The sequence below is a fragment of the Schistosoma haematobium genome, chromosome 4 (assembly GCF_000699445.3).
Source record: "Schistosoma haematobium chromosome 4, whole genome shotgun sequence".
NCBI classification, from domain to species: domain Eukaryota; kingdom Metazoa; phylum Platyhelminthes; class Trematoda; order Strigeidida; family Schistosomatidae; genus Schistosoma; species Schistosoma haematobium.
In genome coordinates, this window is record NC_067199.1 from 42,947,816 (window position 1) to 42,963,586 (window position 15,771).

General features: G+C 33.8%; 1 protein-coding gene across 1 annotated transcript in view; it reads left to right on the top strand.

Moving 5' to 3' along the window:
• The window catches only part of MS3_00008137 (uncharacterized protein), an 83,558-nt gene that overhangs the window by 16,165 nt on the left and 51,622 nt on the right, over positions 1-15,771 (top strand). The window lies entirely within an intron of this gene.

The following is a 15,771-nucleotide window of genomic DNA, read 5'->3' on the forward strand; positions in this document are numbered from 1 at the left end:
GTGCGAATGGTCCACCAGGGTGCTTGGTACCTGTGTTTTTGCGCCACAGGATTGAGCTGTACTATTCAGATTGTAGTGTTAAAGCCTGCACGGTGTCTGGTTCCTCTGCTAAACGGGGTTGAGCTGCACTGTTTGGGTTTTTACGTGAAAGTCCGGATGGTGTCTGGTTCTCCTGAAAACCAATGTAAAATTACCCTGGCCCACAAGGGTATATTATATATAATATAACTAACCATTTAAACGATAAGATATCATTATGTAATTTAAATCAAATTATTCATATGAATGAAGTGTTATGATTCAGTTAACTAAATTGAACTAGATAAAGTAGATTCTAAATAATGTGGTCTATTAACTCGAAATATGAATAGTTTCATCATTCCTTTCAAACATACAATAAATCTGTGCATCAGATATTTCTTATGTGTAATACTTCAACAGTTTGTTACAATGATTGTAATGAAAGAGTCTAGTTAAGATGAAATTTATTTTTTTCAGAAGTATTTAATAATTCATTTGGTATTATTTACTTGTATCTTTCGATTGTTATTTAGGATTGCAATTGATTAGTGTCTTGTTGGCAGTATGTGCATCCTGTGTAGATTGCATCGATATAGCTTTGGATTACAAGATTTATAAGTAAATATTCATAGTGGTTAGCAGTGGAATTCATGACGTGTGTTTCGTTTTATTTGGGACTCGTCAGCCGGATGTACCTGCATTCCAAGGTTGATGTTCATTCCGGGACACGATGGCTTTAGAAGCGAACGGTGTTGGGTTTGAGTTCTAGAGTGAACATGAACTCTGAGATGCAGACACATCCAGCTAAAGTGTCCCAAATAGGACGAAATGTGCGTCAAACTGGATTCCACTGCTAGCCGCTATTCGTCTTTGGTTAGAAAGTATTTAATAATGTTTAACAAGTTTTCATATTAGTCCGAATATAATTATAATGTAATATCTGGGTTTTTTATTTGTTATATATATTATATAATTATAGCATTTTAACTAATATTAAAACCTTATCTGCAATACATCTGGATGACTCTAAAATCAACAACTTTTAGAGACAAGACAATCTGGTTACAACAACTATTTTCTTTCCATTGAAAACCTTCAATTAACCTAAAGTTCTAATTCCAATGGAATTACTGAGGCCTCTGATGTACCTAAGATTTTAATCCATAATCTCTGTAAATCACTTCATTTAAATTTTTTTAATATAGTTGCAGAAAAGTCCTGATGTGGATATGTGATCAATGTTGACGGAGTGTTTGATAATTAACCCGTTATTTGATATGCATTCCAATTTTGATAGTAATACAAGGTGGTGATTAGAAAACCTAGAAGCACTCGATAGGTTCTGGTTTCGAATCTGGCGAGATGGAATCGTGAGGAGTCCCACAATATGACGAAACAGCCATCTAGTGCTTCCATGTTTTCCATGGTTGTCTAGCTTCAATTGATTCATGATCTCAACTATTGAAATTACTACAATCTTCACAAAACCCACTCTGATATTCATTATAGTTTTATTTAAAACAGAAAGCATTCATGGATAATCTTTATAAATATCTTTACACAATCCGAAATTCTTATATAAAGTGTAAATTTTCATCTTTTCATATAAATAATAGTTCACTCAAATACTTAGACTTCATTGATTATTCAAGGTGATGGAATCCATCAAGGATGATATTTAAAGTTTTATCTAATTGAATGATTAATCGATTGTGATATTTTCAATAATGAACTACTTTCTTTATAACCTTAAAAGTTATACTCCTAATTGGTTAACATTTAAGAATGACCTTGATCACCATAACATTATGATTTACATCGGAAAGTGAATTAACTAGTGTTTATATTTTGAATATTTCCATCAAGTACATATCTATTTAATTTTTATTAATTAAACTAATAAAGGTTGATTCTAATTAGATTATAACAAGTGACCATGACAATCTATTGTAGGTATAAATCGGTGTTAAATGAATGAATATTTATTGATTATATTGTACTCATTTTTACTGTAAAATTGCATATCATCTTTCATGTGATCATGTGATGTGGAAAGAAAGAAGAAAAACAAAACAACAATGTACTTTATTTGTACCTATCCGTTTCTGGAAGATAATCAGTATTTAGTAAACTTTTTAGTCCTTTATATATATATATATATATATATATATATATATATATATATATATATATATATAGGAGCAACTAAACCAAAACGTGGCATCAGTGCTTGAAGTCACGAACTTCTAGTCTCAGTCATGTTGGTAGATGAAGATCACTTTGTTGGGGTTCGCGTGACTATCGTAACCAATCGTTTGAGACTGTGTGTGACATGGCTCAAAATCGATCACAATGGCGTCGGTATATACCTTCTTTGTCCTCCTCTAAACTATGAGATTAAAATCGCTTCATATTTTAATTTCTATGAACTAATTCTTTCTTCCTGTACTATATCCTTATATGCCATCTTTCTTTTACATATTACCACCATTGAATTAACTACTTCTATGGATTCGGTGTTCATGTTGTTGTGCTAATGAGGTATGGTAACTTGGACCGATGTATATGTTTGCCTGGTCCTACGTTGTAACTGGCTGATATATATATATATAGTTTGCTTAAATCCAGGGTAACAATTTGCAAATTGGATCTCCCTGTTATTAACCCCTTAATAGGTCAATTGTAAACTGAGTATTTAAGTGAATAGATGAATACATATGAATGTATGGAGTGATGATGAAACAGTATTCTTGAGTATATGACCAAACTATTTTATTGTCATTGTCATCATAATACCTTTGAACAAACGGTCAATCCTCATTTTTATTTGTTTATATGACATAACTCGTCTTTAATTCATAGGATAATTATGGTGAGCTGTTAGCGGTAGAACCACTGACTTTATCCTTAATGGTGTTTGTTTCTTAACTCTGTTGGAGATACATTGGTTGTAAGCATGATACTTAAGTCAGCTAACTGTTCATTCCTCTATACTTCATTATCGTATCAGCTCATCTAGTTAATCAATCCCATGGAAAGCTTAATCGATAAGATTTTGTAAGTTTTTTCAACCGGGTCTATTGTGAGATAGTAACTCACTGAAGACAATGGTGAATGTGTCGTTCAATTTCGTTGATTGGTCGAAGTTAAACATTAACACCGATGGATGCCGGTTCAGTGGTCTAATAGTTAAGCGCTCGCGCGCGAGACCGATAGGTCCTGAGTTCGAATTTCGCGAGGTAAGATCGTGGATGCACACTGCTGAATTCCGCAAGAGCATGAAACGGCCTTCCAGTGCTTCCAGGTTTTCCATGGTGATCTCATATCGATCGGTTCATGATCTCAACTATTGAAATTTTTCAAATGTATTGAATGCTTTATGTATGAAATTGTTCCTAAATTTGTCATCGGTATCACAAAATCGATGAACTGGAAATAGTCATTTTATAGTTTCCTTAAACTCAATCATTCTGTGAATTCGGACTCACTTATACTTGTCTGGAAAAATTAATAGAGTATCACATTTTGTACAAAAATTTCACATAAATTCTATAATTACAGTCTATAGAATCTAAGGTGATAAAATTCTCACGATACATTTTAAACTTTAGACATTCAGTAATCTTTAACATAACTTTAGTCAGAGCCCTCATGAATGAATACACATTTTGATGGAGGTTGTTATCTTTATTGCTTGGCTTATTGTTAAGACCTCATTCGTTTTTACATATTGTTTATTATCTTACCAAGATTGAATCAGTTTTGTACACATAATAGAGATATTCTCACTGAGTGTTAGTCTTTCATCAGAACTCTTATTGTGAAAGCGATTTGTATGGACAGTGTTATTTTCGAAGTTATTGTCTTATTGAGAATACACATTGAGTAATTTAAAACACAAGTCCACGGTTTTCTGCTGATTCCTACCAATCATCTGGTATCAAACAAAAAGGTTGACCATGATTTCCAGTTGGTCGTATTAGTTACTTCATTGTAATATGATCAACACAATCTAGTCACCTGCAAAGAATAAGCAAACTTGATACCTCAGTTTCACTGAAGATCATTCTTTGCCTAAGCCGCTTACTGTTAATACTTCTAACTATGATATAGATTGATCTATATTACAATTACCTGGACATCATTATTTCCATGAAAATTGTAGATACGCCTTAATGACGTGTACTAATAAAAGCGAAACAAATGTGAGTCTTTTAGCTAATTTTCTCCAACCATCTAACACAAATCACATGACTACGTCGGAGATCACTAATTGATTTTATGGTTGTTATTTGAAGGATTCGGATAAAGCCACCGACGGATTCTCATGTTACATGTATCCTTGTAAGTTATGAACTAATCAATGTTCATTCACTTGATACTCTCTTCAATTTTAACATTTGTTTCTATGTTCATTTTTGTTTGAATTAAGTTCGAGACTGATATTGAAGAAACACCGCACACAACACATACACACATTAATACAAACACCAGATATAAGTGATAGACACTATTGAGTAGAAACTAGATCAATCTATTTTTCATCAAAAAAAAACAAACAACAAACTTCTATTGTCATTTAACAAATTAGCATATTGATTCGAAGAAATGAATGCTGAATTTATAAATATGTACGTTTGTGTGTATACATTTCTGTTATGTGATACATCATAAAGATGGAACCAAGATATAAAAAAGAGAGATACACCTCACTGATCATCATATCATTCATCTTGACATTGTATTAATGAAATATTTTGGCACACATGAAATATAACTATTACTTATTTTCAAAATTATGATAAAACCTATATTTACTTGGTGTTGTTTACTTGTATCTTCCCATTGTTATTTAGGACTCCAATTGATTAGTCCCTTGTTAGCATATGTGCATCCTGTAAGGACTGCCTTGATATTACCTGAAGTCACAAGCTTTATAAGCAAAGATGGATAGTGGCTAGCAGTGAAATCCAGTTTTACGCGCGTTTCGTCCTGTCTGGGACTCGTCAGCCGGATGTACCTGCATCTCACAGTTGACGTTCACTCTGGGACTCGAACCCAATGCCGTCCACTTCGAACTCCATCGCACAGTATTCACATATGCCAATAAGCGACTGATCAATTGCAGTCCTAAACATCAATGAGAAGACTCAAGCGACCAATATCAAGTGAGTTTAAACTTCACCTCAGGACTCAGTAGTTAAGTGGATAACGTGATGGCGTTCGAAGCAGATGGTATTGGGTTTGAGCCCCAGAGTGAACACCAACTCTGAAAATGCAGGCACATCCAGCTGACGAGTCACAAATAGGGCGAAACGTGCATCAAAATGGATTCCACTGCTAACCACTATCCATCTTTGCTTATGATAAAATAATTTGAATAGTATACAAATGACAAATAATTATGTATACGAATTTCCATACGGAATCATCAACAGGTAGACAGACTACATTAAGTTTATATGTTCTTGAGTGACTGATTGCGTGAACGACTGACAATTATGTGACGCTCATATTCGTTTCTATGTTCCAGAGTAGAGCATAAAAACACATTCAACTGGTATCAAACAATATTTCCATCGTGAACTAAGGAGGAACAACTAGGGTGTGATATCTTACTGTGAAGACAATTACTACTGATCTAAGCTGTGCTGATAAGTGCAGGTTTTTTGATTGAGATTCATGGCATAACTGTAATCACTAGTTGAAGACTGTAAGGGATATGAATAGAGACCAGTTACGATGAAAGAGGTTCATTTGCATTGTTTTAATCGTTCTTTTAGTTTTGAACATAATCTGATACATCAGCCTTCGTTTCATATCATGATATCATTATTTTTACTATTGTTTATAACATTATATTCACTTAGCTGTTTTAGTCATTTAGTTGTTTACTAGTTTTCCTATGTTCTGATGCAAAATATAACAATTTCGTACTAGATTTGAGGTTGTTGACATCCATCTATCTTGTTATGTGGTCGCAAACTGATTCTCATTAAAATTACAGCAATATTACGAAAACATTTTAGTACATTAATCTAACTAGTCGCAAGTAAGGACAAATGCTCCCCATAAATCCCACCTTTCAATACACTGAAAAGGAATGCTTGCATGACTTAACTTTATTTCATAAATATTCACTCATAATCATTTCGAAATCAAGAAACCCTGAACAATTGTTTCATTTCCACTTCGGGTTTTTATTCTTCTCAAAGATCGTCAGTGTACAACACTGAAGAGTCCTACATTAGGATGAAACCATTACCATCTCCCTATTAGCTCTCAATAGTTGTTCAGTTGGTGCTAATCCTTGAAAAAAAACTTAATTTCAGTTTAGATTTTTTACTTTTCATTAAAATCAATTACAGCTAGTCAATTTCTACTATGAGAAAATATAATACGCCTAATAGTCATAATATAATACTCCCTCTAATCAATACCATTTGTTTGATTACTGTATATAATTCTCAGTACAAAATATGCAATATTCTAACAAATTCGCGTTTTATAAGCATCCAACCGGGGAATATTCTAAAAAAATGTCTAATAAGCTCAAGAATAATCTTGTGCCCATGATATCTATGCCTACTATGTCCGGTGTATAAATTCTGTCAGTCAGTCACAACGTAAGACCAGGCACATATACGCATCGTTCCAAGTTGCCATACCTCATTAGCACAACAACATGAACACCGATTTCATAGAAGTAGTTGATTCAATGGTGGTAATATATAAAAGAAAGATGGCATATAAGGATATAGTACAGCAAGAAACAGTTAATTCGTAGAAAGTAAGATATGAAGCGATTTTAATCTCATATTTTAAGGGATGACAGAGAATGTATACACCTATGCCATTGTGATCGATTTTGAGCCGTGTCACACAGAGTCTCCAACCATTGGTTACGATCGTCATGCGGACCCCAACCAAGTAATCTGCATCTACCAACATGACTCAGACTAGAAGTTAGTGACTGTAAACACTGATGCCACGTTTTGTTTTGGACACCCCTAACTTTCTTTCAACCATCTCCAACACTAGTCAGCATTGCACGTCATGGTAATCCGTATCCAGGCATTTTCTCAAAAGATAAAGAAGAAAGGAAATATATGAACCACTGTAATGGGACCGTTTGAGTTCTTCAGTAATTAGATTTTTGATAAATTGTAAACATTTATAAATACTTATCGGTTTACCTTGTTGACAGGCAGGTTGTTGATAAAAAACAATCCTAGTAATAAATGGATGTCTAAAAAAGCGGCAATCTAGAAGTTTGAGAAAATCTCCCAGTTAGATGAAGTTAATAACTATAACAATAAAAATAGTCTTATAATTAGTTCGAATGATATACAGTGAACGAGAAAACAGGCGAGGACAACCAGCCGTATTTTGACAAGATTACAAAATATCTTGATCAAGTCTGAGAATCATACAGTTAATACTTCATTTGCAAAATATTCATCAATTTTCTCAGACTTGACTGTTCCTTCATCTCCATACCAATCTCTCTTTGTTCTCATTCTCTTCTCTTCAATTTTCTCAACCTTCTGCCGCTTGGCATTCCACTTTTGACTGACGATACAAACTACTTATATCTGTCGACATCAGTAGCACCCACCAAAGACACAGTATAGAATTTTCTCTTTTTTTTGTTGTTTGTTCTAATACCTAAAGTAGATTAAAACTTTGAAAAACAGTTCATTGAAGTTCTGTCACATTCAAGGATATAGTGTTTTGTGAATAATTATTTTCTAGATGGAAAAGTACTATGAAAGTGTTATAAATGGAGTAAGAGATAGAAAATGTTGACTAGTAGAGTGAAAAAAGTTTTTTTTTTAAATTGTTGGTTTGCATTTCTGCAGTTTAAGATGTGTACAAAATATTGATAACGAATTGTATTGGAAAAAAATGTAATATGATAGATAACTGAAAAACACTTCAGGTTTGATGTAGTATGACATTATTGAGCAGTGAATATCAATGGCTTCGCCGGGGATTAAACAGCGGACTTACAATTTTTTCACTGGACACAACCTTTAGATCACTGACTTGTCATCGAATGGTTAACATTCCTAATTTCACTTATACTGCGATATTGCATAACCAATCAAGCTAGTGTTTCACACCTAACATGGCTGAACCTTCCCACTAGGACTTCAGGAATTACCTTTTGAAATTAATCAACAACAAGCACATGATACTTATTTTAGTATAAGGAGTTCTGTTATTTTACCTTTGTTTTGTTTATTAGAATCGATTGTTTTCATGCATTTTTTTGGTGAATGTTTTAAAATTGGTGATTAGTCTCGTTTTATAATATCTCTAATTTTTTATTAAATTCCCTTAGTAATCGAACTTTTCACTTTGCAGATTACTTACCTACTTATACATGTTACCCCCAATGTAGCATAGGCCGCCGACCAGAATTCTTCAGTCCTTCTCTGTCCTGGGCCTTCCTTTCTAGTTCTATCCAATTGTTGTTCATTCTTCTCATCTCTGTCTCCATTTCTGGGTGTAACGTTTACTTCGGTTTTCCGCCTCCCCTTTGACCTTGAGGATTCCAAGTGTGGGCTTGCCTCGTGATGCAGTTGGTTACCTTCCTCAATGTGTGTCCTATTTACTTCTAGCGCTTCTTCCTGATTTCTTGCTCCGCTGGGATGTGGTTTGATCTCTCCCGCAATACGTTATTGCTGATTATGTTTGGCCAGTGGATCTGAAGTATTTTGCGTAGACAACTGTTAATAAACACTTGTATCTTCTGGATGATGGGTTTCGTAGTTCTCCAGGTTTCCACCCCATACAGTAGAATGCTCTTGATATTTGTGACTTTCGTGTTGGTTGACAGTTGCTTTGAGCTTCAAATGTTCTTCAGTTGTATAAATCCTGATAGTTAACAGTTGAAAGTCTAATGAATTGGTCATTGCATTTTTTAATCAAAAGTAATCATTAAATTTGCAATTTTGTAAAAAAATGTCCTGAATTTACACAGAGTATAGCATTCCTCACTCAACTAATTGAATATATAAATATTGGTATATTGATATTTCTTCGATAGTTATCAGTATAGGGTTGTGGAGACTATTAAGTTTTTGATTTACATCATGAACCAATTGATGTGAGACCATCATTGAAAACCTTGAAGCATTGGACAGCCGTTTCGCCCTATTGTGATGCTCCTCAGAAGCGCACTGCCATGATCCCGCCTCGCGAGATTCGAACCTAGGACCTACCGGTCTCGCACGCGAACGCTTAACGTCTAGACCACTGAGTCGATATTCAACGGTGTTAATATCTAACCTCAACCAATCTACGAAATTGCGCGACCATCTTCCATCACACTGCTGGGTGTCCCACAATAAGACAAAACAGCGGTCCAGTGGTTTCAGGTTTTCAATGATAGTCTCACATCAATCGATTCATGATCTCAATCATTTCGTCGATAACACAAATAGCTGTGATATACCTGAATGTATGTTTATGGGTATACATATATATATACATTACACCAACAAATGGATAATGATGTAGTTAGTTTTCTATTTCCGTTTCTCATCAAGAACACATCATCACCTAGTTATTGTTTTATCCTTTTTCCATGCGAAAAAACAACCAACACAACACAAACAAACTATACATTCATGCCTACTTATAGAGAGTAGTTCAATGAATGATATAACTAAATTGAAAACAACCAATTTAAATCATCAACAATTTGAACAATTATTAATAGATAACACAGTGAAATATACTGAATTAAACAACAATAATCAATCATCAATATCATTTCTAATTGATAAATTGAATATAGAACAATCATCGGAACAAGCTTATATTTATCAATCAATTTATTCACGTTATCCAATCACTATTAAAAATATAAGCTCATATCATCAAAATAATAATAATAATAAATTGATTACTAATAAAATCAATAATCCTATGATCATGAAAGAATTATTCAATAAATTTGCAAAACATGAATTAATATTAAATCGTGAACCAACTTATTCATTTTATATACCAATACAATTATCTACTACTGAATTGAATATACATCGATATAGTAAAACATTACCAAGATATAATAATAAATATGATATGATTATCCATGTCAATGATTTACATAATTCATTAGACAATAATAATAATGTACAATATGATATGAATATGAAACAATCAATTAGACATAGAATGTGTACATCGTTACCACGTACAAAACATGCATTACTTTATTATTCTCAACCAATTAGTCCAAGAATAGTTTCAAATTCTTCCATAGTAGAAGATCAACGACAACAACAACAACGAGATATTCATTCAGAGTTTAGAAACGGTGAATATGAGTTATACAACTGGCTTTTTTTTAAAATTGTTTTCTTCTATCTTCACCATGCGAGTGTAAACCATATGCTTATAAATTAAGGTTGATTTAAAACTGCACAATCATTTGATTAGCACATAGCATCAATGTAATATCTATATATTGCATAACATGACTCTAGTGATTTATTGCCTATATTTATGCGTTTGATTAGCTTTTGTTAATCACTTTGATTCCTCGAGTTTTCTTCTAGCTTATAACTTTTTTTTAATGGAAATAGATTAGTTTGTGCCTTGAAAGTTGCTTTGTGTTATCTTTTTTTAATTAATGTATCATATATTATCCTTAAATTCAAAACGGAGAATAGCAATCCAATCACTCTTGATGGCGAAACTCTGGAAGATGTAGAATCCTTTACATACCTAGGAAGCATCATCGATGAACAAGGAGGTTCAGATGCAGACGTAAAGGCGAGGATTGGCAAAGCAAGAGCAGCATTTCTACAATTGGAGAATATATGGAACTCAAAACAGCTTTCAATTAATATCAAAGTGAGAATCTTCAATACGAACGTCAATATAGTTCTACTATACGGAGCTGAAACTTGGAGAACTACTACAACCATCATCAAGAAGGTACAAGTATTCGTAAATAGTTGTCTACGCAAGATACTCAACATCCATTGGTCGGATACCATCAGCAACAACCTACTGTGGGAGAGAATAAACCAGCTTCCAGCTAAAGAAGAAATTAGGAAAACACGATGGAAATGGATAGGACATACATTAGGGAAATCACCAAACTGCATCACGAGACAAGCCCTAACTTGGAATCCTGAAGGAAGGCCAAAGAACACATTACGTCGGGAAATAAAAGTAGATATGGAAAGGATGAATAACAACTGGAAAGAGCTGAAAAGGACTGCCTAGGATAGGGTTGGATGGAGAACGCTGCTGAGCGGCTTGTGCTCCTTCACGAGGAGTAACAGGCGTAAGTCAGTAAGTAATCATATGTTGCTAAAGTTTCTCTAGATTTGACTAATAGTCTTGTTTTTTGCTTATAACGTTTCTCCATACTATACAAACTTAAGAGATCTCCAGATAATTAAGGATTTGAAAAAAAGGGAACACACCTTATATTTGTTACTTAGTTTTATCCAGTTCACAACCTATTTTTGTTTTATCCCGATGACAATAATGAGTAGTTACTGTTAGAATCTATTTATGGACCAATACGATACCTATATTTTTGTTGTATAATTGTCAAGTAGCTAAACTATGCATATTCATGTTCCTTCTATTACAAGCTTTATTTTGACCTATAGACTATTATTATACGCGATTTACCATTCTTGAGTTATTACCAGTTTATCAATTACAGTCTCCCACATTCACAGCCATATTTGGTTACATCTTGTACAAGTTTTGTTTCCTATTTTACGGTACGATGTGGTCTGTTTGGTTTGTATATAAACCCGGTATATTTGAAATACATGATTCATATCACAGAGGCTGAGATTGGTGTTCTGAACTTAACAGTCAGGGAAAGGCAGGAAGCAGGACCAATAAGTACTCTAGACTGCTCGTACGAGTTTTTGTAAGTCGTTGGTCCGGTCGATAAATCACTGTTCTCTAATTGGTGGTATTATTACGTTATGTATTAATAGGGCACAAGGCCACAAGTTACAACACATCTAAATGTATATTTCTAATAAATGCGTATCATCAAAACTTTATTATGCAAAACATAGGGTGAATAAATCTTGTATCATTCGAATTGCTTCCCATTTATTACAGTACACTAGTGTTATCTATTATTCCATTGTTTAGAATAATTTTTCATTGAGATCATGAACCGATCAATATTGGACCACCATTGAAAGCCTGAAAGGACTAGACGGCAATTTTGCCCTAGTATGGGACCCTTCGGCAGTGCTCATCCACGATTTCGCATACGGGACTGGAACCCAGGATTTTCGGTCTCGCGTGAATGCTTCACCTCCAGACAACTCAGTCGACATCAAACGGTGTTAATATCTAACTTGAACCCGTACGAGTAGTCTAGAGTCTTTATCGGTCCTGCTTCCTGCCTAGCCCTGACTGTTAAGTTCAGAACACCAATCTCAGCCTCTGTGATATGAATCATGTATTTCAAACATACCGGGTTTATATACAAACCAAACAGATCACATTGTACCGTAAAATAGGAAACGAAACATGTGCAAGATGTAACCAAATGTGACTGTGAATGTGGGAGACTGTAATTGATAAACTGGTAATAACTCAAGAATGGTAAATCGCGTATAATAATAGTCTATAAGCTAAAATGAAGCTTATAATTACAGGAATATGGATATACATAGTTTAGTTACTTGACAATTATGCAATAATAATATATGTATCGTATTAGTCCATAAATAGTTCTCATTTATCATTCTCATCGGCATACAACAATAAGTATATGCAATGTTGTTAAAGCTTAAATTTCGTAATTTAATTGTTGGATTCATGAGTCAATTGAAGCGAGACCACCATGGAAAACCTGAAAGCACTGAATGAACGTTTCATCCTAATATGGGACTCCTCAGCAGTGTGCATCCACGACACCGCCTTACGAGATTCGAAGCCAGAAGCTATCAGTCTGACAAATATTTCAAATTTAAGAGCATTTGACAGTTTCCTGACAGATAAATTGAAATATATTACCAAATTATTCAGAATGTGGTTTACTTACCCTCAGTCGATTACTGTTTTAGCCAATTATACCGTTTATCCAAACACAAACCTTTACTTTGATGGCGTTTTGTTCTCTGAGCTGAATGGTTTGGTCGTGGAGCTTTCATCGTTCTTCTGAACGACATCATCAGCACAAACTTCAGATGAAAGTGAAGTGTTCGGATTCCTCAACATTTGATTCACAGCTCGTCCTGTACACCCCGACGTTGATCGGTTCTTATTGACCTTGAATTTGTCATTGTTTACTTCTTTGTTTTGGTTGTGTCTCCCATTGGTTTGATTCTTGTTCCTATATTTGTCCATAGTTTTCCTGGCTGGTTGATAAATTGGATCGATTGCAATGTGCCAGGCTTCTAAAAAGTCTCTGGTGTTTTTGGAATTTCCTCTGTCCATGATTTCCACAATTTTCCAATCAAATGAGTGTCCTCAGTTGTCCACGTATATTGATATAAGTGAGGAAGTATCGTGGCGTTTGACTGCTAATTGATGTTCATGTAGGCGAAGGTGAAGGGGGCCTCCGCTTTGTCCGATGTGGTGTTTTTCGCAGTTGTCACAATTTATTTTGTAGACGATGTTTGATTTGTCTTCTTTTGCTATTTCATCCTTTAGTTTGCATAGGATTGATTGTAGTGATTTTGTCGGTTTGTTTGTCACACCTATTTCGAAGGTTTTCAGCAGTCTCATTGCGGTTTCTGATATGCCTTTTATATATGGTAGGGCAATCCTTTTGTTGATTTCTGTGCTTGACTTAGGTTCTGATGCTGCGTGTGGTTGATATTTTTCGACGAAGTTGATTGGGTAGCCGTTCTTTTACAATACGTTCTTCAGGTATTTCTCTTCATTTTTTCGTGCTGCCAGAGTGCTGCAGTGTGTCCTTTTACTTCAACAGTGGATAATTTTGTATTATTTTGAAACATCTTACCCATTAATGATTTGTTTATGAATATCCCGATTTTTACCTGCATTGATAGGGACGATTACTCAATTGTAAATGCAGTTTAAATCAAATTACAAATCTAACAACTTTATGAGTTTGTTTATAGATTAAAACTATAGGAATTCAATTTTCGAATGGTTGTATTCTTTTAATTGTTGATATTCAGAAGTGTATTAGATCAATCTATGTTGGTAAATGCCTCGATTAGCCCCTGTGATTACAAATGTGATCACTGTTGTTCACTGACTTGAGGAGATGCTTATATGGTTTGAGTATCTGTATGAAAATCAGTATGGATGTAGGTATACTCAGCTGATATATCTCATACAGAGATAAGCACAAGTTCTGAACATCTCTTTTAGCTCAAATCTAAGATATGAATCATTTAACATTGATTGACATCATTACAGAAGCTACTTTAGTCTCAACATAATAAAATCATACAAGACATTCAAGAGATATATTTAGTTATAAAGCTTTACAAATCTTCAAAATCTAATCATATATCTAGTTGATATTTTTGAATAAAACTAAAATCAAACTTTCGATTGATGATACATACTACTTATAACTCTCAACAACAACAATAGCACACATCACATGATAACTTAAGAGAGTAATAAAAATTAACCAATCAAATTATTGATTTAGAAAGTTTTCAGTAGTTACTACATTCATTGATCTCTTGCATACTAACAATTCCAAGAGTTATTTAACATAAATCAATGAAATACATCTTTACTGGCTGGTAACTTTTTCTTTTTATAATCCAATTTGGTTGAAATCGGTGATTAACTTCTATAAATCACTTATTATGATTTACATATAAACATCCCGTTTTTTTTGTGTGTGTTTACCATCTTTCACCTAATTTTTTGAGTGCTGTGTAATGTTTCTCCACTGTGTTTTTGTTCATTGCCTATGCACTTATGTTGTGTGTTCACATATATATCTAATGTTATATAAGTATGTGGTGAGTAAAATTAGCATAAATGCCGTTTTTTTATTGAATAGTTTGAGAAATCCCACTCATCACAAAGTTGCTATAACCTCCATACACACACATACACATAAAATAGTGATTGCGTAATTTGTGCTAACCCATACACAAATTCATAGTCAGTAACTTGTAACTTTCATGTTAAGTAATCTATATCAACAATAACAACAACAACAACAAATTCCTTTGAATTATTTTACAGGAAGTGATCTAACCTATCATGAAAAGACGAGTTATTCAGACTTTTATTATAAAGGTATGTATTACAGTCCCATTAAAGAAATACTTTTCTTATTTGAATTCTACTAAGAATTATTAAATAAACAAAGAAAATTGTAGTTGAGATCATGAGTCAATTGAAGCTAGACCACCATGGAAAACCTGGAAGTACTGGAAGGCCGTTTCGTTCTATTGTGGGACTCGTCAGCAGTGTGCATCCAATATCGCGCCTTATTCACTCCTTCCAGGTTATCCATGGTGATTTATCTTCAATAGACTCATGATTTCAACTAGTGAAATTACTAAAATCTTCACAAAACCCCTTCTGATGCTGAAAGATTGCCTAATTAAACATGTAATGAAGCCCATTAAATTTTCAGTATTTTTACGCTAAAATACCAAAGATGTGTGAAACATAGAACAACACATGTAAGCGAACAATTGTTTTCAATTAGATCGTCATCAGGCTTTATTGTAGTATACATTAATATTTTTACGAAAATGTTACACCAATCAAGGCAATTCGGGTCAATAATCA